Source organism: Pseudophryne corroboree, chromosome 7 (assembly GCF_028390025.1).
Source record: "Pseudophryne corroboree isolate aPseCor3 chromosome 7, aPseCor3.hap2, whole genome shotgun sequence".
NCBI lineage: Eukaryota > Metazoa > Chordata > Amphibia > Anura > Myobatrachidae > Pseudophryne > Pseudophryne corroboree.
Window position 1 is genome coordinate 107,870,233 of NC_086450.1, and position 19,607 is coordinate 107,889,839.

General features: G+C 43.0%; 1 protein-coding gene and 1 long non-coding RNA gene across 9 annotated transcripts in view; one reads left to right on the forward strand and one right to left on the reverse strand.

Annotated features, from left to right (window-relative positions):
- The window catches only part of GALNT13 (polypeptide N-acetylgalactosaminyltransferase 13), a 770,323-nt gene that overhangs the window by 350,611 nt on the left and 400,105 nt on the right, over positions 1 to 19,607 (reverse strand). The window lies entirely within an intron of this gene.
- Positions 45 to 19,265, forward strand: LOC134944722 (uncharacterized). The gene is made up of 3 exons (XR_010181929.1): positions 45 to 314; positions 15,271 to 15,462; positions 19,046 to 19,265. It is a non-coding gene; the product is annotated as an uncharacterized LOC134944722 (long non-coding RNA).

Here is a 19,607-nt window from a genome sequence, read left to right on the forward strand (position 1 = left end):
GCAGCAGAAGAGGAGCAGGGGAATACTGACCAGGAGCAGTGGTGACAGGAGGAGCCCAATCTCCGGGGACGCTGGGCTGCTGCAGCACTGTTGGAGGGATGCACTCAGTATTGTAAACGAGGCCACGCCCCTTTAACCGAGGCCACGCCCCCCTTTTCCACCCGCGGACGGCACAAGGGGGATAACGGTACAGTCCGGATGTCACCAAGTCCAGGTGACGCCTCTGACCAGGAGAACACCATCATGAGAACACCTCCATCGGGGAATGGGTTTCAGAGAAGACTCCAAGGTATGGCTCATCAGCGTATACCTGAGTAAGTAATCACAGTTGACTTAGGGCTGTAGTATCAGGAAGAACCAGGTGGTGGCACCCCCTCCCTTAGGTGACAAAATCTGCAGCAATGTGTTGCACATGGATATGCCATGGCATAACTACAGAAGGTGCAGGGGTTGCAACTGCTATGGTGCCCAGCCGGCAAGCAATCCCACTGCACCCTTTTGGAAAAAAAAAAAATCATTTTTTTTTTATTAGTACTGCCGCGCATCGAATGCGGGAACCAGCAGATTACTTCCTGGAAGGGAGGGTGGGAGGCAGGGTGCAGAGCTACCCTCAATGTGTGACCGGCGCCGCTTGAGAGAACCCAGAAGCATACAGTATTTGCAGTAGCTACAGCACTGCACAGCTGACAGACACATCGTGTTTAGACAGTGCCACACAGAATAACTGTCAGTGAGCCCCCCTTTCCCCTACCATCCGTCCCATCTGTCTATGCTCTGGTGTTCTGTCTATGCCACCCCACGTCCATCTATCTATGCCCCCCCCACCGTCCGTCTATGCCCACATATAGTACTGTGCCCATTTATGCTCCCCCCACCGTCCATCTATCCATCTATGCCAGCCCCCCGTCCGTCTGTTCATCTATCCATCTATGCCCCCATGGGGTGCTCTGTCCATCTATGCCCACCTATTCCAACATTCCATCTGTGCCCCTATATGGTGCTCTGTCCATCCGTTTATGCCCCCCATGTCCGTCTATGACCCATATGGTGCTCTGTCCGTCCGTCTACACCCCCCATCCGTCTATCCATCTATGCCCACATATGGTGCTCTGTCCATCCGTCTACACCCCCAATCCGTCCATCTATGCCCCCATATGGTGCTCCATTCATCTGTCCGTCTATGCCTCCCCCTGTCCACCCGTCTGTCTATGCCCCTGTCTGTCCGTCCATGCCCTATATGGTGCTCTGTCTGTCCGTCCATGCCCCTGTCTGTTCGTCTATGCTTCACCCCCCCAGTCCTGTGCTGTAGTCAGGTAGTGTCTCCCCTGCTCGCTCCTCCTCACTCTCTCTCCCTAACACCCTCTCTTGTGCCTCTCTCTCTTTCTGACACTGTCCCTCCCTTACTTTCTTCCTGACTCTCTCTGACACTGGGGGTCATTCCGAGTTGATCGCTAGCTGCCGTTGTTCGCAGCGCTGCGATCAGGCTAAAAAATGGATTTTATGCCCACGCGTATGCACCGCAATGCACACGCGCGGCGTACGAGTACAAAGGCCTTTGTTGTTTTGCACAGGTTCTAGCGAAGTTTTCAGTCGCACTGACGGCCGCAAGAAGATTGACAGGAAGGGGGCGTTTCTGGGTGTCAACTGATCTTTTTCAGGGAGTGTTTGCAAAAACGCAGACGTGTCTGAAAAAACGCAGGCGTGGCTGGGCGTTCGCTGGGCGGGTGTACGACATCAAATCTGGACACGAATAGACTGAAGTGATCGCAAGCGCCGAGTAGGTTCAGAGCTACTCAGAAACTGCACAAACTGTTTTTGCAGAGCTCGACTGCACAAGCGTTCGCACTTCTGCTAAGCTAAATACACTCCCCAGTGGGCGGCGGCATAGCGTTTGCACGGCTGCTAAAACTAGCTAGCGAGCGATCAACTTGGAATGACCACCCACTGTCTCTCTCTCCCTGACACACTCTCTCCCTCTCTGACACTGTCTCTTTCCCTGACACTATCTCTCTTTCCCTGACACTGTCTCTCTTCCTCTCTCTCTCTCTCTCTCTCTCTCTCTCTCTCTCTCTCTCTCTCTCCCTCCCTCCCTGACAGAGTCTCTAACCGACTCCCTGTCTCTACCTCTTTCTCTCCCTGAAACTCACTCTCTCTTCCCTATTTCTCTCTCCCTCCCTCCATGATACTTTCTCTCTCACTCCTGCTCGCACTCCCCCCTTTCTCTCTCTGGCACTCTCTCTGTCTCTCTGATGCCATCTCTCTCTCCCCTCTCAACACTTTCTCTAATTCTCCCTGACACCCTCTCTCTCTAGCTCCTCTCTCTCCTTCTCTCATTCCATCTTTTTTCATGAAATCCTCTCTTTCTTGCTCCTCTCTCTCCTTCTCTCCCCGACACCCTCATTGTCTCTCACTCCCCTCTCTCTCTCCTAAGGGACATTGTAGTGACAATGACGGGGAGGGAACGGGGGCTATCAGGTTTTTGTAATGGGGCCCACTAACAGCAACATGACCCCGCTATAAAATGCACAGGAACACAATAATCCCTGCTATCATAGTCATAAGGAGTTATGCACAGTGACAGCAACGGGGGGGGGGAGTAGGTTGAAGTTTTGCCTAGGGTGCCAAGAAACCTTGCACCGGCCCTGACACCAGTCACCTGTTAACATCGCCCTCCCAAGTATTTTCCACTTCTTCCTCCCTAGGATCCTCTACTGCTCTGTCCCGCATGTCTTCTATAGCTCCCTATGAGCACCCTTTGCTTTCTGGATTGCTCCTTGCTCAGAATTTTCTCCCAAATTTCCTTTACTGATCATCCCCTGCCCCCTCTCTGGTGTCCTTACAGAAAAAAAAAAATTACCAGCTGCTAAATATGCATTTCAAAGGCAGAAAATTATCTAAAAGCAAAATGGCAAAGTGGACTATCCTGGTATAATGTCCAAAGTGAAACAATGATGTAAATAGAGAATATGGCACAAAGTACTGTAGAGTAATTACAGACATATCGATGGATTCTGTGTGTCGCAGCCAGATATTTCATTGGCCAACTAAGAGCAAATCAGGCACATAATCAAGTGTTTAAATTGTTCCCATATTTCTTTGAATTTGGCAAGATGGGGTATATGAATTACTTTTGCCCCTTTTGTACATTAGTTCGGACACTGCACCATTTTTTATTTTATGTTTGTAATCAATCCCAGATTTAACTTACTTGCCATCCTACATCACTTTTTCTCTTGCATCACATTAATAACAGCATCTATTTAATTACACACTTAGGAAGAAGAATGGATAATTTAATAACACTATGCATGAATGTACTATAACTCATATCAAGCAATTAGAGATTTGCATTATTTAGCATAACTAGTATGGCCAAAGGAGCTAATATGCTATTGGTTACTATCGTGCATGCTATGAATATAATTTGTAGAATGCATTGTACAGATGTAAGCTAATGTTCAACAAGGGTACAGAGACTTTAAGGCTGCCAATAAACAGGGCATGTTAACAAGTGTGGAACATTTAGCATGTACAGATGGCTAATGACTTACTGGCAATTGGTTTAGTCCTCCAGTATTGCACTTTGAATAGAAACTTTGTTAATATTACTTTGGCAATAAGTAAAATTGACACACATTTTGTTTACCAGAAAGGGGTATACCATGCATCTGTTTTGTATAATTATTATTTGGCTACTAAACACTGTATGGTGTTTGCTGGAATGAAATGATCATGAATATGTTATCAGAGTGTATCAACATGCACGCAGCAAAAACTCTTAAAGGCAATCCCCAGACATTACATCTGAAACCTCTAAAAAGAACATGACAGATTTAAGTTATTATTAATTGTGCGAGAGATACATGTTTAGAGACATTCAGGGTAAAGAAAATAAGATCAGATGTGTAAACAAAGGGTAGGAAGGACCATGATTGTGGAAGAGATGACAAGAACGGGTAAAGCACAGAGAGGGATATGTATGAAGCAGTGAAAAGATTGGAGAAGTGAGGCAGTGGAGAAGTTGCCCATACATCACTGCTTCATACATCTCCCCCAGAGTACAGATTGGGACTCAGTGATGGTGTACTAGCAAGTAGTGTAAGTGTGATTCTAAGGATGTGGATTTTCAGAAAGTGTTAAAAGATTTGAAGGCTGGGGGGAGTTTAGTTGGGTGTGGTAGGGAAATTAGTAGGTGGATATCAATCAGAGTTAGATCCTACTGTATATATCTTACATTAGGCTCAGTGGGCACAAAAAAGAATGGATGATTCTAATCTGTTTTTATGTGTTTATTTTTTTTACAAATGGAAGAGGCGTAAACCAGTGTCTTGTCCAGGGTCACATAGGGTGTTAATCAGGATTTGGTGGTGGCAGGGGAACAGTCACGTAGGATGGAGTGAGAGTTGATTACCAGAAAGTAGGAGAAGGGCAGGAATAAGAGGAACGAACAAGAGTATTTGTAAGTGATGGTCAAGATGTATGAAAGGTGGTCTTATTGAGGGCTTTGCACAGTAGGTGAAGGATGATAATCTGAATTGGATTCTGAAGGATATTAGGAACCAGTATAGGAATTTGAGGAATAGGTGCTGCAGATGTGGAGTGTTGAGAGATTCATCTTTGTCTTAGGTGATGGAAATGCAAAAGAAAAAAATAGGGGGACTCAATAGCCTTGTTAGCAGCACTTAGCACTGTCTATGCTTTACCGAGGTGTATTTCTGTAAAACATCAAACTTGTTTACTACAGTCTGGGAAAATGTTAATGTGATATGGATATACACCAGACTTGCTTGGGCACTTGGAAAGGGTATGGGTCATTAGGTCGACAAGATTTAGGTCGACAGTCATTAGGTCGACCACTATTGGTCGACATGCACTAGGTCGACAGGGTGACTAGGTCGACATGGTCATTAGGTCGACATGGAAAAAGGTCGACATGAGGGTTTTTTTACTTTTTTTTGGTGTTTTCTTCGTAAAGTGATGGGGAACCCCAATTAGTGCACATGCTCGGCACAGGTTACCGTTTCCAATTGTAGTGCACGTGGATTGTAAAGTATGAAAGTTCAAAAAATGGAAAAAAAAACCTCCAATACAAGAGGGAAAATCCGGAATACCCACTGTATACCAAACCTCGGCGTAACTTCACAAGTAAATATACACACCTTTTAAAAAGACCATGAGGTCGAAACGGCATTGGTGCATGCTGAGAGTGGAGACTTTTAGGCTTTTCATTTGATTTTATTTATTTTTAAAGCAAGTTGCATTACCCTATTTACTTGTGAAGTTACGCCGAGGTTTGGTATACAGTGGGTATTCCGGATTTTCCCTCTTGTATTGGAGTTTTTTACAATCTGCTCCACTAACCTCTGGCAGGTACTTTTACAGTATCCCATAGGGTTCCCTTGCCCATTGTTTATTTTAATTGGTAACTTTTGGAAAAATAAAGAAAGACATTTTTTCATCAAACAAAACTCCATTGGATCCTCATTTAAAGATATCTTTATATGTGGAAAGAACTCTACCAACACGTGAGTGGGGTATGCTGTGCCTATATGAATATTTGGGATAAACACTAGAAAAGATACCTTTATGTGTATTGTAACATCTTTTGCTATGTGATTTTTGGTACGCTCCATTCCATCCTTGAATCGGTGGTGAGACCCTATCCTTCCTTCTATCAAGCTTAACCACACATCAGGGATCTATTTCTCGATGTCACGAAACAGATTTTAAGACAATACCACACATTGAATTTTTTTTTTCTCTCTTTTTTTGTACATGTGCTGTTGACATTTGGACCAAAACGGGTGACCTAAGGACTCTTGTGAAAATCCAACCGTTTTGTAGACTTCTTTTTCATTACTTTATATAAGTTTTGATTTCCATTGTCAATTTTTGTCGCCTTTGATCATTTCCCTTGCTTTTGTTATATTTATATCTTCCTACCTGTTTGGGCAGGTATTAAGGGTTCTGATTGGGCTAACTTTAGTTAGTGCGCCAGAGTTCACCCATCCATCATTTCACATAGTTACTGAAAGATGCCTAGGGGTTACATGAAATGTTGGTTGGGATGTTTAGCAATCTACATAGACTTGTATTCATTTATTTATACATATTTATGTCTTATTAGCCTAGGCTAACTGGAGTGCTGTTTCTATTGTGTATACTTGAATATGTTTCTTTGGAGGGACTGACTATCCCCTTTGTAACTGCTGCTTTTGGCTAAATTACCATGGTAGCGCCTGGTTAAGATATTCTTTGGTATCTATTTTCTTACTTGTTGTGAGGATCAGAGATATTAGGTAGGCAATGTTAATTAAAATGGGTTGAGATTGATTTGCCGGCGGTCAGGATGCCAGATGTCAGTCAGAATACTGACTGGTACAGTAGTGAATTTGTGTGGAAATGAGACGCTCTGACCATTGACCAGAATGCAGAATACAGTAATTCTCCCAAATTCAGGTATAAGCAGGTCCCTGACACTTGTATTGAGCCAAAACTATATAAAAAGTCAGAAGAATTCAGATTTTTTTTAAGGGGCAATCACTTACAATGGTTGCCTTGTAAGTGATTGCCCCTTTTAAAAAACGTCCGAGTTCAGCCGGTATCCCGCATAGCCGCCAAACTCGGGCATCATTACATCCGGCCCCATATGTTTGGAACCATCTGAGAACTTTATTGTGAGAACTCTTGAGATGCCCTGCTATGCTGTCTGGTAAATAAAGCTATCTGCCTTCAAGGCTGCCTACTTCTGATTATTTAACAACAGGAGGAGGTCTTAGCAGTAAAAGCTGGAGATGATGTGAGAATGTACAATGTTTTGGCTGCATCTTGGCTAAGAATACTGCATATTGCAGCAAGATTGCAAAGGTGGCGATGACCATGAAAGAGCTGTATGTGGGGAGTAAAGTGGAGTTTGTGATGACAGCAAAGCAGCAAGATTGCGAGATTGAGGAAATTGTGATGTTAGTGGTGAGGGAGATGTTAGTGGAAGGAAGATAAGCGCTGTTTAGAACATGTTAAACTTTAGGTAGTATTGGGGCGTAAATATTAGCATAGATAGGGGTGGCAACACAAGATAACAGAAATGGGGGATATGGTTGGGGGTGAGTCAGGGGTGGGAAGTTAATTATACATTTTTCATTATTTACTCACAATTTCAAAAATACTTCCATTTAAATGGTCAGTAACTATATACACATTTTGTAATTTACAAATCTGTTGCTGAGTGTTCGTGAGACAACAAACTACATGATTATGGAGTATATTTACCAATATTTGTGAATTGATATAAATAATTATAATTTCTTACTGCTGTATATCTCGGCAATAAGAAATTATATATGGATTTTACAAAAAAATCTAAGCAGGGACCCCGATAAGAGCCTGCACCCATGTTTTGTAATAAGTAAATGATCGCTTATGCAATCACAGTACTACCCGGTTCGGAGCGGCACAGCACTGAGCATGCGCAGTCATCAGACACATGCTGAGATTACCGACCTCCCAAAAAGCTTGGCATAACGTAACCTTTCAGCTACAATGGCTGACGCCACCTAAAGCTACTGTATGCTTTTTGAAACTTGCCAAATTTCACAATGTCAACATTCATAATGACAACGTTCAACATTCATAATGAAGACACCACAATACTGACACTGGAATATCGACATTGGCAAACATGCTGACAGGCACCATGTTGGCATCTTCAGAATTTCGACATGTTTACAGTGTCAACATGAAATTTCGCTATGTGAAATGTTGACATTTTCAGAATGCTGACGTTATAGTTAGGTGCCGCTGGTAGGGTTTGGGTTAAATTAGGCTGTGGGGGGAGGTTTGGGCTAGGCTACGGAGGGAGAGGGGGTTAGATTTAGGCACTGGGTGAAGGGTTGGAGACTTGGAGATATGGGTGGCAATCAGAGTAAGGGATAGTAGACAAATACTAGAACTTCTGCTCCTCAGAGGACTGAGCCGGAAGCTCTCATAAATATTGCCTTCGGGACACGGATGAAGACTAGGCCACTAGGGATGTTAGGTCGACATTCTATCATGCCGACATGCTGCATGAGCACTGCTGACCTAACATACTGTACAACACCTACCTTCTATATATAATAAAACCTTTTGCCTAACATAACATAGGTTTATTTACTAAAGTACTGTAACTGCACATGTGCATTAGCCCATAGCAATCAACTTGCACTAGGCCAGTAAAAACTATTTGCTGATAAGTTACCACCACACCTGTATATGTTTGCACCATATCAGTAAATAACCTCCACAGTCTTTCGCACTGTTATAGTGAGATACAGCAAGTACACTTAGTATTGTCACATGAAAGGCTGCCCTCCACTGCAGCTCTCAAGGACAATCTACAGTCCATTTATTTCAATTATTTAAGTGTCAGAAGATGCCTCCTACATCTGTCATTCCAGTAAGGCAGCAGGGACAGAAAAATCTCGAGGCTATGTGGTTGTTATACTTTAATGTTTTGGTTCTGTGAAGCATGTTTAATATGATAACGTTTAAAAAGCAAGAAAACCCACTATTTGACATTATTATAGATCACAGACTCTAAATAATTTATCCAAATATTATATTATAGTGTTAACTTGATATAATGGCAGTAAAAGGGGAGGCAGGACCATTGACCCCATCAAACAAGATTAATCAGGCACAATTTATAAAATTGGCGCACAAGATAAAGGTGCTATAACTCATGACAGTCACATTTTTGCTTACATTTTCTACTAATAAAAAGACATGCCAAGTAACTAACAAAGGGGTAGATGTATTAACCTGGAGAAGGCATAAGGAAGTGATAAACCAGTGATATGTGCAAGGTGCTAAAGGCACCAGCCAATCAGATCCTAACTGTTAATTTACATATTGGAGCTTATTGGCTGGTTCTTTTATCACCTTGCACATATCACTAGTTTATCACTTCCTTATGCCTTCTCCAGGTTAATACATCTGCTCCAAAGAAACATGTTTGCCTACTCCTGGGGGGAATCCAACTAGCAATGGAACTTATTGCGGGTTTGAGTTCTTGGGTTATATACCCAAGCTATGCAATTACCGCCCATAGTAAGCCTCCATCTAGCCATGGAGTCACTAGGTGACTTGGATTTCTGTTTGTACCTCAGAAGGGTGTGAGTAGAAATCAGCATTAAGTGCGCCCTCAGGGCCAGTGCTGTAGAGAGGCAGGCTGGACCAGAGTAACATTTTGGGGAATGGTGGAAAAAAAGTGCTTGTAGTGCCACGCAGGGGCCTCTGCTAGGGGCAAATCCAGGAGAGGGGGAAGGTAATCAGTGTGATTGCTACCCCCTACCCGCACAGGCAGAGACTTTTGCTACTACTTAGTGGCAGCAGCCTCTCTGGCCTCACTGTACCCCAGCACACAGCAGCTAGGCTGGCGGGAGAGGCTGCTGCTACTGCTGTCAGGTTAGAGGGGGGCCCGGCAGCAGACTCGGGCCCCTACAACAAGCCGGACCCGGGTAATTACACCTGCCCCCCTCTTGCTCAGGGCTAGTTGTGGCCTTACATTCAGCAGTTATTGGATAGCTCAGGCCACTGAGCTAAACCCCGCCATACGTTCCATGGCTAATTGAAATCTCACACCTGAAATGTCCAAGAGACTCCCTAATTTTAGGGAGTTCAACAAAATTCCAGAGAGAGTAGGCCAGTGTTCCAAATCCCGCCTACTTCTCAGGTGAAGGGAGTGCTCAAGGAGCTTGATGATGCAATTGATGGTGAAACAAGTCAACGTGGCCCCAACTGACTGTGTAATGCAGCAAACTGCGACACTGTACAGAGTTGGGGAGATGATGGTGCAGATCACATTATCGTGCCAGTACATTACAAAAGAGGGTGTTAGTCCCACACAAGGGCTAGTTATGAACATAGGCTCTAAATAAAGCACATGTCCTTTAACCGACAATATGCGAAATGTGTAATGTGAACTCCAGTATATTATGTGGTAAGTGCAACTTATACAAAAGCAGAGGAAAAAAAGACTCTTTGGGGTTGATTCAGACCTGATCGCTAGGGTGTGTTTTTTGCATCCCTGCGATCAGCTAGTCGCCGCCTACAGGGGCAGGGTATTACGTTTGTGCAGGTGTGCGTTCGTTTTTGTTGGAGACCTCTCTGCACTGGCCAGGACTTACTCAGCCGCTGCGTTGATCGGAGTCGAAGCTGACGTCAGACACCCTCCCTCAAAATGCTGTGTCCCTCCTGCGTTTTCCAGGACACTCCTACAAAATGGTCAGCTGCCACCCACAAATGGCCTCTTCCTGTCAATTACCTTGTGATCGCCCGTGCGATCGCTTTTTTCGCACCATCCCATTGCTATGCACCGATGCCCAGTGCAGTAGTCTGACGAGCCGGCGCATTGCGGTGCATATGCAGGTGCAGTTCTAATCTGATCGCAGTCTGTGAGAAAACACAGCCTAGCTATCAGGTGTGAATCGCCCCCTTTGTTGGGGTACTCTTAGGGATATGAATACAACTCAACTTTTAATAATAATCAGTATAAAAATGACTTCAATAGTTGTATATCGTAGAAGCAAAAGGTATTTCCACAAACATATAACCCACATAATAGTTGCCAATTGGTAAAGTATAAGTTATTCAAAGAGATGGGTTTTTTTACTTAAATAAGCCAAATTTGTGACTTTAATAAGCCAGAGGTGAAAATATTTGTATTATTGTGAATGGTACATCCAGTCTTGATATAGGGCTTCACAATTCCCTGATTTATAGACTGTTTATTCCCATTACAGTACTCATTGTAAGGTATGCAATTTAGTATTATTGTACCATAATACTAAATTGCATACCTTACGATGAGTACTCTAATGGGAATAAACAGTCTATAAATCAGAGAATTATGAAGACCTGCATAAAGACTGGATGTACCACTCACGATAATACAAATATTTTCACCTCTGGCTTATTAAAGTCACAAATTTGGCTTATTTAAGTATACAAAAAAATCTCTTTGAATAATATATACCTTACCAATTGTAACTATTATTTGGGTTATATGATTGTGGAAATACCTTTTGCTCCTATGATATATAACTACTGAAGTAATTTTATACTGATTATTAGAAAAAGTTAAGTTGTATTCATATTTTTAAGAGTGCCCCAACATGTCTTACAGTACATACAGACTTCCACTACAGGAACTGCCAGTGGGGACCATTAAACAGTCAGCAACCGTAGTTAGAATGTAATTGGTCTCTGCTGGTTATTGCAATTTTTTCTTAACATTTTCCTAACAAGTAATTAGCATAATCATATCAAATGAAATAATAAAATGTATCTTGTAGGGTTTAACTGAGTAATCATACAGACAGTGCTGAGGTCATGGGTCATGGGTCAAATTCTGACCAGGACCTTATCAGAGTAGTGTTTATATGTTCTCACTGTATCTGGGTGGTTTTCTACCAATCCAGTTTCCTCCCACACTACAAATACATACAGGAAGGTGTCACGACCGGCCTGCCGATTCTCCAGATACGTCAATCTGGGAATCACCACCCAGTGCTTTATGGTTACCTCAACATGTGTGGTTACTGAAAACCCACTAACTGACACCAGCAAAGGAAGATTAAACTGTATTGATGCCAGACAGTCCTTTGCAGGTATCTGCAGCAATAATTATTAATTGCACACTCACTTATGCTTCGGTAGTAGCTTTGGCCTCACAGGCTTGCATATTTACCAAGTGACGCCGAGAATATGCTAGAATTAACTATCTTTTAATTCAAACAAAGTAATAGAAGGTATGATTATAACAAAAATAGGATTACAAATATGGACAGAAATACAGAAAACAAAACAAAAATTCTCACAAGACTAATACTTACACAAAGAATTTAGGATTCTTGATGTGGGAGACTTCACACTGGAGCTTCAAGATTCATCTCTCAGCACGCGCTGCATCCCCAAAAGACAATGGGCCTAATTTAACATGGATCGTAGATGTGCAAAAAATCACACATCTACAATCCATTACACTGACATGAGGGAGACGCCCAGCACAGGACAAGTACGCCCCACATGCTGGCCCTGCCCTCCTCGCAATCATGCGAAAGCATCGCACAATGGTGATTCTTTCACATGTTTAGGATTGCCCTCTGCATACACAGCCTAGATGCTAAAGCAGATTTCAACCCGCCATCTTTTAGGTCACCGCAGCTGCATGTGATGTCATGCAGCCGTGGTGGCCCACCCCGCAAACAGTCCGGACACACCTGCGTTGTCTGGACCGCGCCACTCCAACACAGCCTCAACGCCCCTTAAACACCTCTGCAACACCCCTCCTGCCCTGAAAATGCCTCTGCCTGTCAATCAGGCAGAGGCGTTCTCACATGTGCAAGGGTCATTCATACACTTACATATGATACTATTCTGATATTGCTGACTGTGTGCAAATGTCACATCTTTATCACAGAAGGTTAATTGGCTTCATACAAAATGAACCCCCGTGTGTGTGTGTGTGTCTAAGTGGCAAGGAAATTTGAGCACAAGTTCAACTGGGGAATGCACTGATGTGAAAGAATAGTCTCTGTATAACACTGTGTAATTTGTATACACTTCAATATGTAAACCATGCTTGCCTAACCCACCTGAATATCAGGAGACTCCCAAATCTCGGAGATCACTCCCAGTTGCCCAGAAAAGTTTCAGCCATTTTGGAAAAGGGCTATGGAACAGTTTAAATGTTACTGCAATAGGTAATGTGGGTAATTGCACCGGAATTGGTTTTAAAATACAATTCAATTATCCACCGATTTGGGTGGAACGATGTCATGGTGTTTAATCATGACATAGCGTGAGCCCGGTCATGTTGTATGTGTTGCACACAGCCCAGACGGCCGTGTAACCTTGGTGATTGGACGCGGGGGGTGGCACATACTAGGAAACGTAACACGTGACTGTATGATCACGTGAGCGGAAGCCGTTCTAAGATCGGACGCGTAACCAAGGAAACATGGGGCGGTAACAAGCTTGTTATACCCAGTGTTGATTGGACGCGGGGGGCGGTGTGCCTCGGCTCGGGATTTTGGTATCACGTGAGCGGAGATCGTTCCGTGAGTGATTGCGTAGCTTGGTAGACTGGGGGCGGTGACGCGCGAAGGAGTTCAGTACTGGACTATACAGTTACGTGTACCGGAAGTTGTCCGGACGCGTAACCATGGAGATGGGACAAACATTTTCATACAAATCTTTTGGCACTAAACATGCAAATGATTCAACACAGAAGTGGGACAGGATTGGTCAGTTTAAGTGTCCATCATAGGGGAACTAAAATTTATTGGTTAATTAATCCCCAATTGATTAGGTCTCATACTATTTAAGAAAAGTCAGACTGGAGATTTCATTATCCAGCTGACCACACAGGAGAGTCCACATATCAGTGGTATGTTACACGATGTGAGATGCCTTTTTTAAAATTAGAATTGATGTTTTTAAAACTGGAATTGATGTTAATATATTTTATTGATATTATCATGTATATCTTTTTTAGCCATATACACTGTTTAATCTTGATAAAGACACCGCCGAGCGTCGAAACGCGTTGATACAGTGCAATATTGATGTCCTAACCGGTTCATCCATTGAGGGGAGCATATGACGAATTATTGTGATATCCGGATAATTTTATGTCAGCTGAATTCCATCTCTGCCCCCCAAAATGGTATGACCGGTTGTCTATTTGTGTTTAATTTGTGAATTTTAAATAAAAAGGGTTTCCTTTGCCCTAATTGGCTTCCCTTTTTTAATTACATACCCACCATATGAGTGATATCCACACTCATTATACGGGCGAAAGAGAAAATAAAATCCACGGAAAAGAAACCTTTATGTGCTTTCTATCTCACTTTTTCAAGTAAGCATACACGTAAGGATTCAATACCGTATCTTCACGGCATCACTTTTGGGTGACCCCATAAGAAGGTGGACGTCGTATCTCTTTTCTGGGACCATCTTCACCACCTAGTTTCCCCTTTACACAGTGGAAAGAACTGTAGTGCCTATACAGGATTACACTATTGTATTTTGTTTTTCTTTTTCTTTATGTATATCATGACATCGCTGTGAGGATCGTTTAAAACAAGGGGACATTTGGAGCGCAGAAAGTGAGACTGTATTTTTCTGTTACATATTGTCTTTGTAGGTTGGTGACCTATTTGTACTGTCTTCTGCTGCTCCATTTTGCAGCGCCATAGAAAGATTTCTTTATTTATTTGCAATCTCCTGGAGGCTGCCCTCAGCCACCTGCTGCCACCACCTTCTGAACTGGGTGGCTTGATGATGTGATTCATGCCAAACTGCATCATTGTGGCCTCACCTCCTGCTTTACATTGGTGGGTATTACATAGGTGAGGCCACAATGACACAGGCATGGCATCATGCACTGCCAGTAATCCCTCTTGACTGCACCCGTCCCCCACTTCTCGCATTGCCAACATGGGATGCCAATAACATTAGCAGCTATGATGTAAAGAATTGAAAATAAATTGCGGAATCATATTGTTACATGATGCCACCTTTACCAGATCACTAGCTACGGCATATAATGAGAGGGTATTGTGCATTTATGGGTGTACTTCGCTGTTAAATATGCAAAGAAGAACAGTTATTTATATCTGCAACCTTGAGAGTTTATCATTTCCATTCTGTCTACAGAGAACCATAACAGCTATAAAACTGTAATGTAGTGTCTGACCGCTCTTATAAATGATGATGCAGCCAATGCCGTTAGCAGTGCAAAGAGGTTACGCAACTTTTTGACATGATATGTTTCAGAATGCCATGGCTGTGATTGGTATTTACTTCCAAATGTGCAGAACATAAAAGCCTTTAAGATCACAGTAATAGGACTGAATTGTGCTTTATTAAGTATATATATGGCAGCGGGTTGTCAGGACAAAAGGACATAAAATTAAAATTGTTCCACTACAATCTGGAAAAGACTTATTGACATGGTTAAAATATGTTCCATTCAGCTACCGAAACAGTTGTATTAATTCATATTTACCAAACAGTCTTTCAAGACTGGTATTACAAAGGGAAACTGAATGAACACAAAACAAATGTTAATCAAACTGACAACATAAACAGGACAATAACTCAAATAATCAAGTTATTGTAACTTGTAATAAGAAAGGAAATGAATTAATGGTATTACATTTATTTCAATCATTGTCCACTGACATCAAATTCTTGATTCTTTCAAATCCAATTTGTTTCTGACAGTAAGGAGCAATTGTGTCGTGACAATAAGGAGACACTATGAGCCTAATTCAGACCTGATCGCAACTCTGCCTGCAGACGCCATCTTGCAGACTCACTCCTGCCTACACCGAGCCTTTTCCCTCCAGCCATCGGAGGCCATTACCTCCCGGCCAGCTAACTACCTCTCCGTCGATAGGAGCAGTGAAAAGTGGGGTGAGTGCTCTTATGACTTTTTTTTTTACTTTTTTACTTTTTCATAATTCCTTATCTTCATTAAACCTCACACACACTATGTGATCTTTACTATTATGTGACTACCACATAATGGTCAATTTTGCATTGCTTGTTACAAACTCCAATTTTCCATCTATGCTCCAAGTGCTGCAGACTTTCATACGCCTTTTTATTATATTTACATTTGTACATTTTGGGTTGCAAAAACTGCTCTAAGCCTGACTTATACACCTTAGCGAAATCTCAATGCTTACGTAGATGCTGAGGTCTATCTCCCTCAGCAGCTATTAATGTGGTACCGAATATTCCTCCTAATGCGGGTCGTCCATCTGCCTACTCTACACCTCCACCATGGATTCCCCGCCTCCGCCTATTACCTTTGTGGCTATAGTATGAGCTATAATTAAAGGATCATCGAACCCGTAATGCAAGCACAAGCAGACAAATTTACTGACTCTCTCTAAGATCTTAAAGTTCAACTACAGCACACTTTCGAAACAGGTACAGTAACTGCAAATGAAGAACACAGTGGGGAAAATTTACAAGACACTTCTGAACTTAAAGATCTGGTCTCCCAGTTGCAAATATCTAAATACCAAATGAGAAACTAATTAGATGATTTGGAAAGTCATTCACAAAAGATCAATCTCCAACTGATTGGGCTCCTGGAGTCTTTTAAGGGCCCTGCTTTCATATACTTCCCACAGAAAGAGGCACTGGGAGAGCTATTCACTTTAAATGGAGCGAGTCCACCTTCTTGGCCCATTTTGGGAGCGCCTGGATTCCAGACCCAGAGCTATCATATTCAGGTGCCTTAATTTCCATCAAAAGTTGATACTGGGGTCTGCGGCTCATCATGCTGGCCCAGGCTTAAATGAAATGACCTTACCCTCCTAATATTCCAGGACTACTCCTCAGAAGTTGCTAGGTGGGGCTCATCATTAGATGGCTGCCAGAGCTCACAGCAAGTTTGCATTACTTTTCCCTGCTCACCTCTGCATCTACGAGGGCAAAGATTTGAAGGACTTACTTAACCCTGCTGATGCTCAAGAATTCTTCACAGAGTAGGATATGGAACATTTAGAGATGGCTGACCATCCAACTATGGGGGTAATTCAGACCTGATCGCTCGCTAGCTGTTTCTTTGCAGTTCTGCGTTTGCATAGTTGCCGCCCACCGGGAAGTGTATTTTAGCTGTGCAAGTGTGCGATCGCATGTGCAGCCGAGCAGTACAAAAAATGAGATTTATGGTAGAGTTACCATTGTTAAATCTCTTTCTGCAAGGTACACTGGATTCCACAGGGAATAACACCAGGGTGCAGAGTTGGATCTTGATCCGAGGCACCTCCTCTATAGCCCCACCTCCAGGCACTGGAGCTCAGTTTTGTTAACCAGTCCAATGCAGTAGCAGGTAAGAGAGACAGTAGATGTTAGTCACATAGAACCACGGCAGGAGAAGGGACTAGCGGCTAATGCCATACAAACCCAGAGAAGCAGTGTACCTCGCAGAAAGAAATTAACAATGGTAAATCTACCATAAATTTCCTTTTCTGCAGTGGGGTACACTGGTATTCCACAGGGAATAACATCGGGGATGTCCTAAAGCAGTTCCTCATGGGAGGGGATGCACTGTAGCGGGCACAAGAACCCAGCGTTCAAAGGAAGAATCCTGGGAGGCGGAAGTATCAAAGACATAGAACCTGATGAACGTCTTCACTGAGGACCATGTAGCCGCCTTGCACAATTGTTCTGCGGAAGCGCCACGGCGGGCCGCCCAAGAAGGTCCAACCGACCGAGTAGAATGGGCCTTGATAGCAGCAGGAGCTGGGAGCCCAGCCTACGCATAAGATTGTGCAATCACCATTCTAATCCATCTGGCCAAGGTTTCTCTATTCAGGGCTGCCTAGCGCAGCCCCCCCGTTAGTGAACTGTACTGCAGGCACCAACTTACAAACTGAGCTCCAGTGCCTGGAGACGGGGCTATAGAGGAGGCGGTGCAGTACATCCTGGGAGCAGTCAAAGCTTTAGCCTGTTGGTGCCTCGGATCAAGATCCAACTCTACGTCCCGATGTTATTCCCTGTGGAATACCAGTGTACCCCGCTGCAGAAAAACTTTGTGCAGTTTCTGAGTTGCCTAGGACTTACTCAGCCGCTGCGATCACTTCATCACTGGGGCCGGAATTGACGTCAGACACCTGCCCTGCAATTGCTTGGACATGCCTGCGTTTTTCCAACCACTCCCTGAAAACGGTCAGTTGCCACCCAAAAATGCCTTCTTCCTGTCAATCTCCTTGCGATCGGCTGTGCGAATGGATTCTTCGTAAAACCCATCGCACAGCAACGATCCGCTTTTACCCATGCGAAGCACTTGCGCATTGCGGTGCATACGCATGCGCAGTTCTGACCTGATCGCAGCGCTGCGAAAAACGCTAGCGAGCGATCAGGTCGGAATTACCCCATATACACTGCCCAGGCTGCGTATCTGGCCTGTATTTTGTTATGAGTGCTAAATAGTTGCTTCTCGCCTAAGCCAATTACAGAAACAGCTGCAGCGGTATTTAGTTTGTATTCTCATGCTTAGTAACATTTATAGTAGGTCTTTCTGCTTACTCCTTGTTTTACAGTTACCTTTAGGGTATCTTTGCTCTTAATTAACTCTGGTGCTCTGATGTTTTATCGTGGTTAACGTTGTTTATTAGGTATTCTTGTTTATGTAACTATGATGTCTCATGCTCGCGTATCTCCGTAGTTTGTTTTTCTCTTTTCATGTTTGTGACCACTAGTAGGAGTCATACTGCCACTCATTTTTCTCTTTATTACTTCTCTCTCCTCTTATCTCCCTGCTCCTGGACACCTAATACTGTCCATGCAGAATTTTTCAATGTCTTCTAACACCTTTTCCTCATTCCTGTTCTATCCTCTCCTTTCTCATACTATTGGCCTGATGTTCATCCCCACTTGGCTATCTTAATGGCTCCTGTTCTCTGGACCTTGCTGTCCTTCCTCGGAACATACTGTATGACTATCCTTATAGTATATTTCAGGAATGTCAAAGGCCCAGGCGGATATCTCTCTTCTACAAGAAACCCATCTGACTGAGATGGATGATGTAAAGCTTAATATGCTTAAACATAAGGTTTTAGCCTCTGCTTCATAAATCAAGCGGTGTTGTGACCTTAGCTTGTAGGATATATTGGTAGAAATCCACCATACTACGGTGGACCCTGAGGGTAGGTTCATAATATTGGATGCCACCATTGCAGGTCATTCTTATATCATTGCTAATATTAATGCACCCAATTCTTTCTCCATAACTTATTTTTGAGTCTTAATAATAATTTAGATCCCCACTTAGATTCTCATGTTCTTTTGGGAGGTGACCTAAACATGGTGGCTTCCAATGCCCTATATAGAAAATCCACTGGGACAACCTTTGTCTGCACCTACAAAGTAGGTATAAAATACATCTGTGACCAGCTATCACTGACAGATGTCTGGAGATTGCATTACCCAACAGACAGGGAATACACTTTCTTCTCACCCCCCATTTATCCTTTTCTAGGTTGGACTATCTATTCCTACCCTCTACATTGATGACACAGGTGCTAGATGCAAGTATCAATCCAATTTCAGTATCGGACCATGCCCCCATCTAGGTATCTTTACAAAACCTTAGTAATTCAGGCACATATAAACATTGGCGCTTCTCTACCTCCTTGGCAGGATCTCAAAAATGTAAAGACATGTTGATAGTTGCATGGGATGATTTTGCCTTTATTAAAGCTTCCCATATTGATAATCCTATATTGTTCTGGTAGGTAACCAAGGTGTCTCTTCAATGTGCCATTATCTCTTATGCTTCTAAATTGAGAAAAGATTTAGCTGTGTCACTTCTCGTAGCTCAGCAGTTTTTTCAAATTTATTTATATTGTAGCATGACAAATCATAATTTTTATGAAGTTACAGAAGAAAACATATCCATGTGTACATAAGTTGCGAGCAGCATATAGACAATTTTCTGTTGCATAATACATAGACTATCAGTGCATATTTGCATTAAGACACACATAAAAACATATTTGTCAAAACATGTTTATAAAAGGCGAAGTGACAAGAGCCCGGGT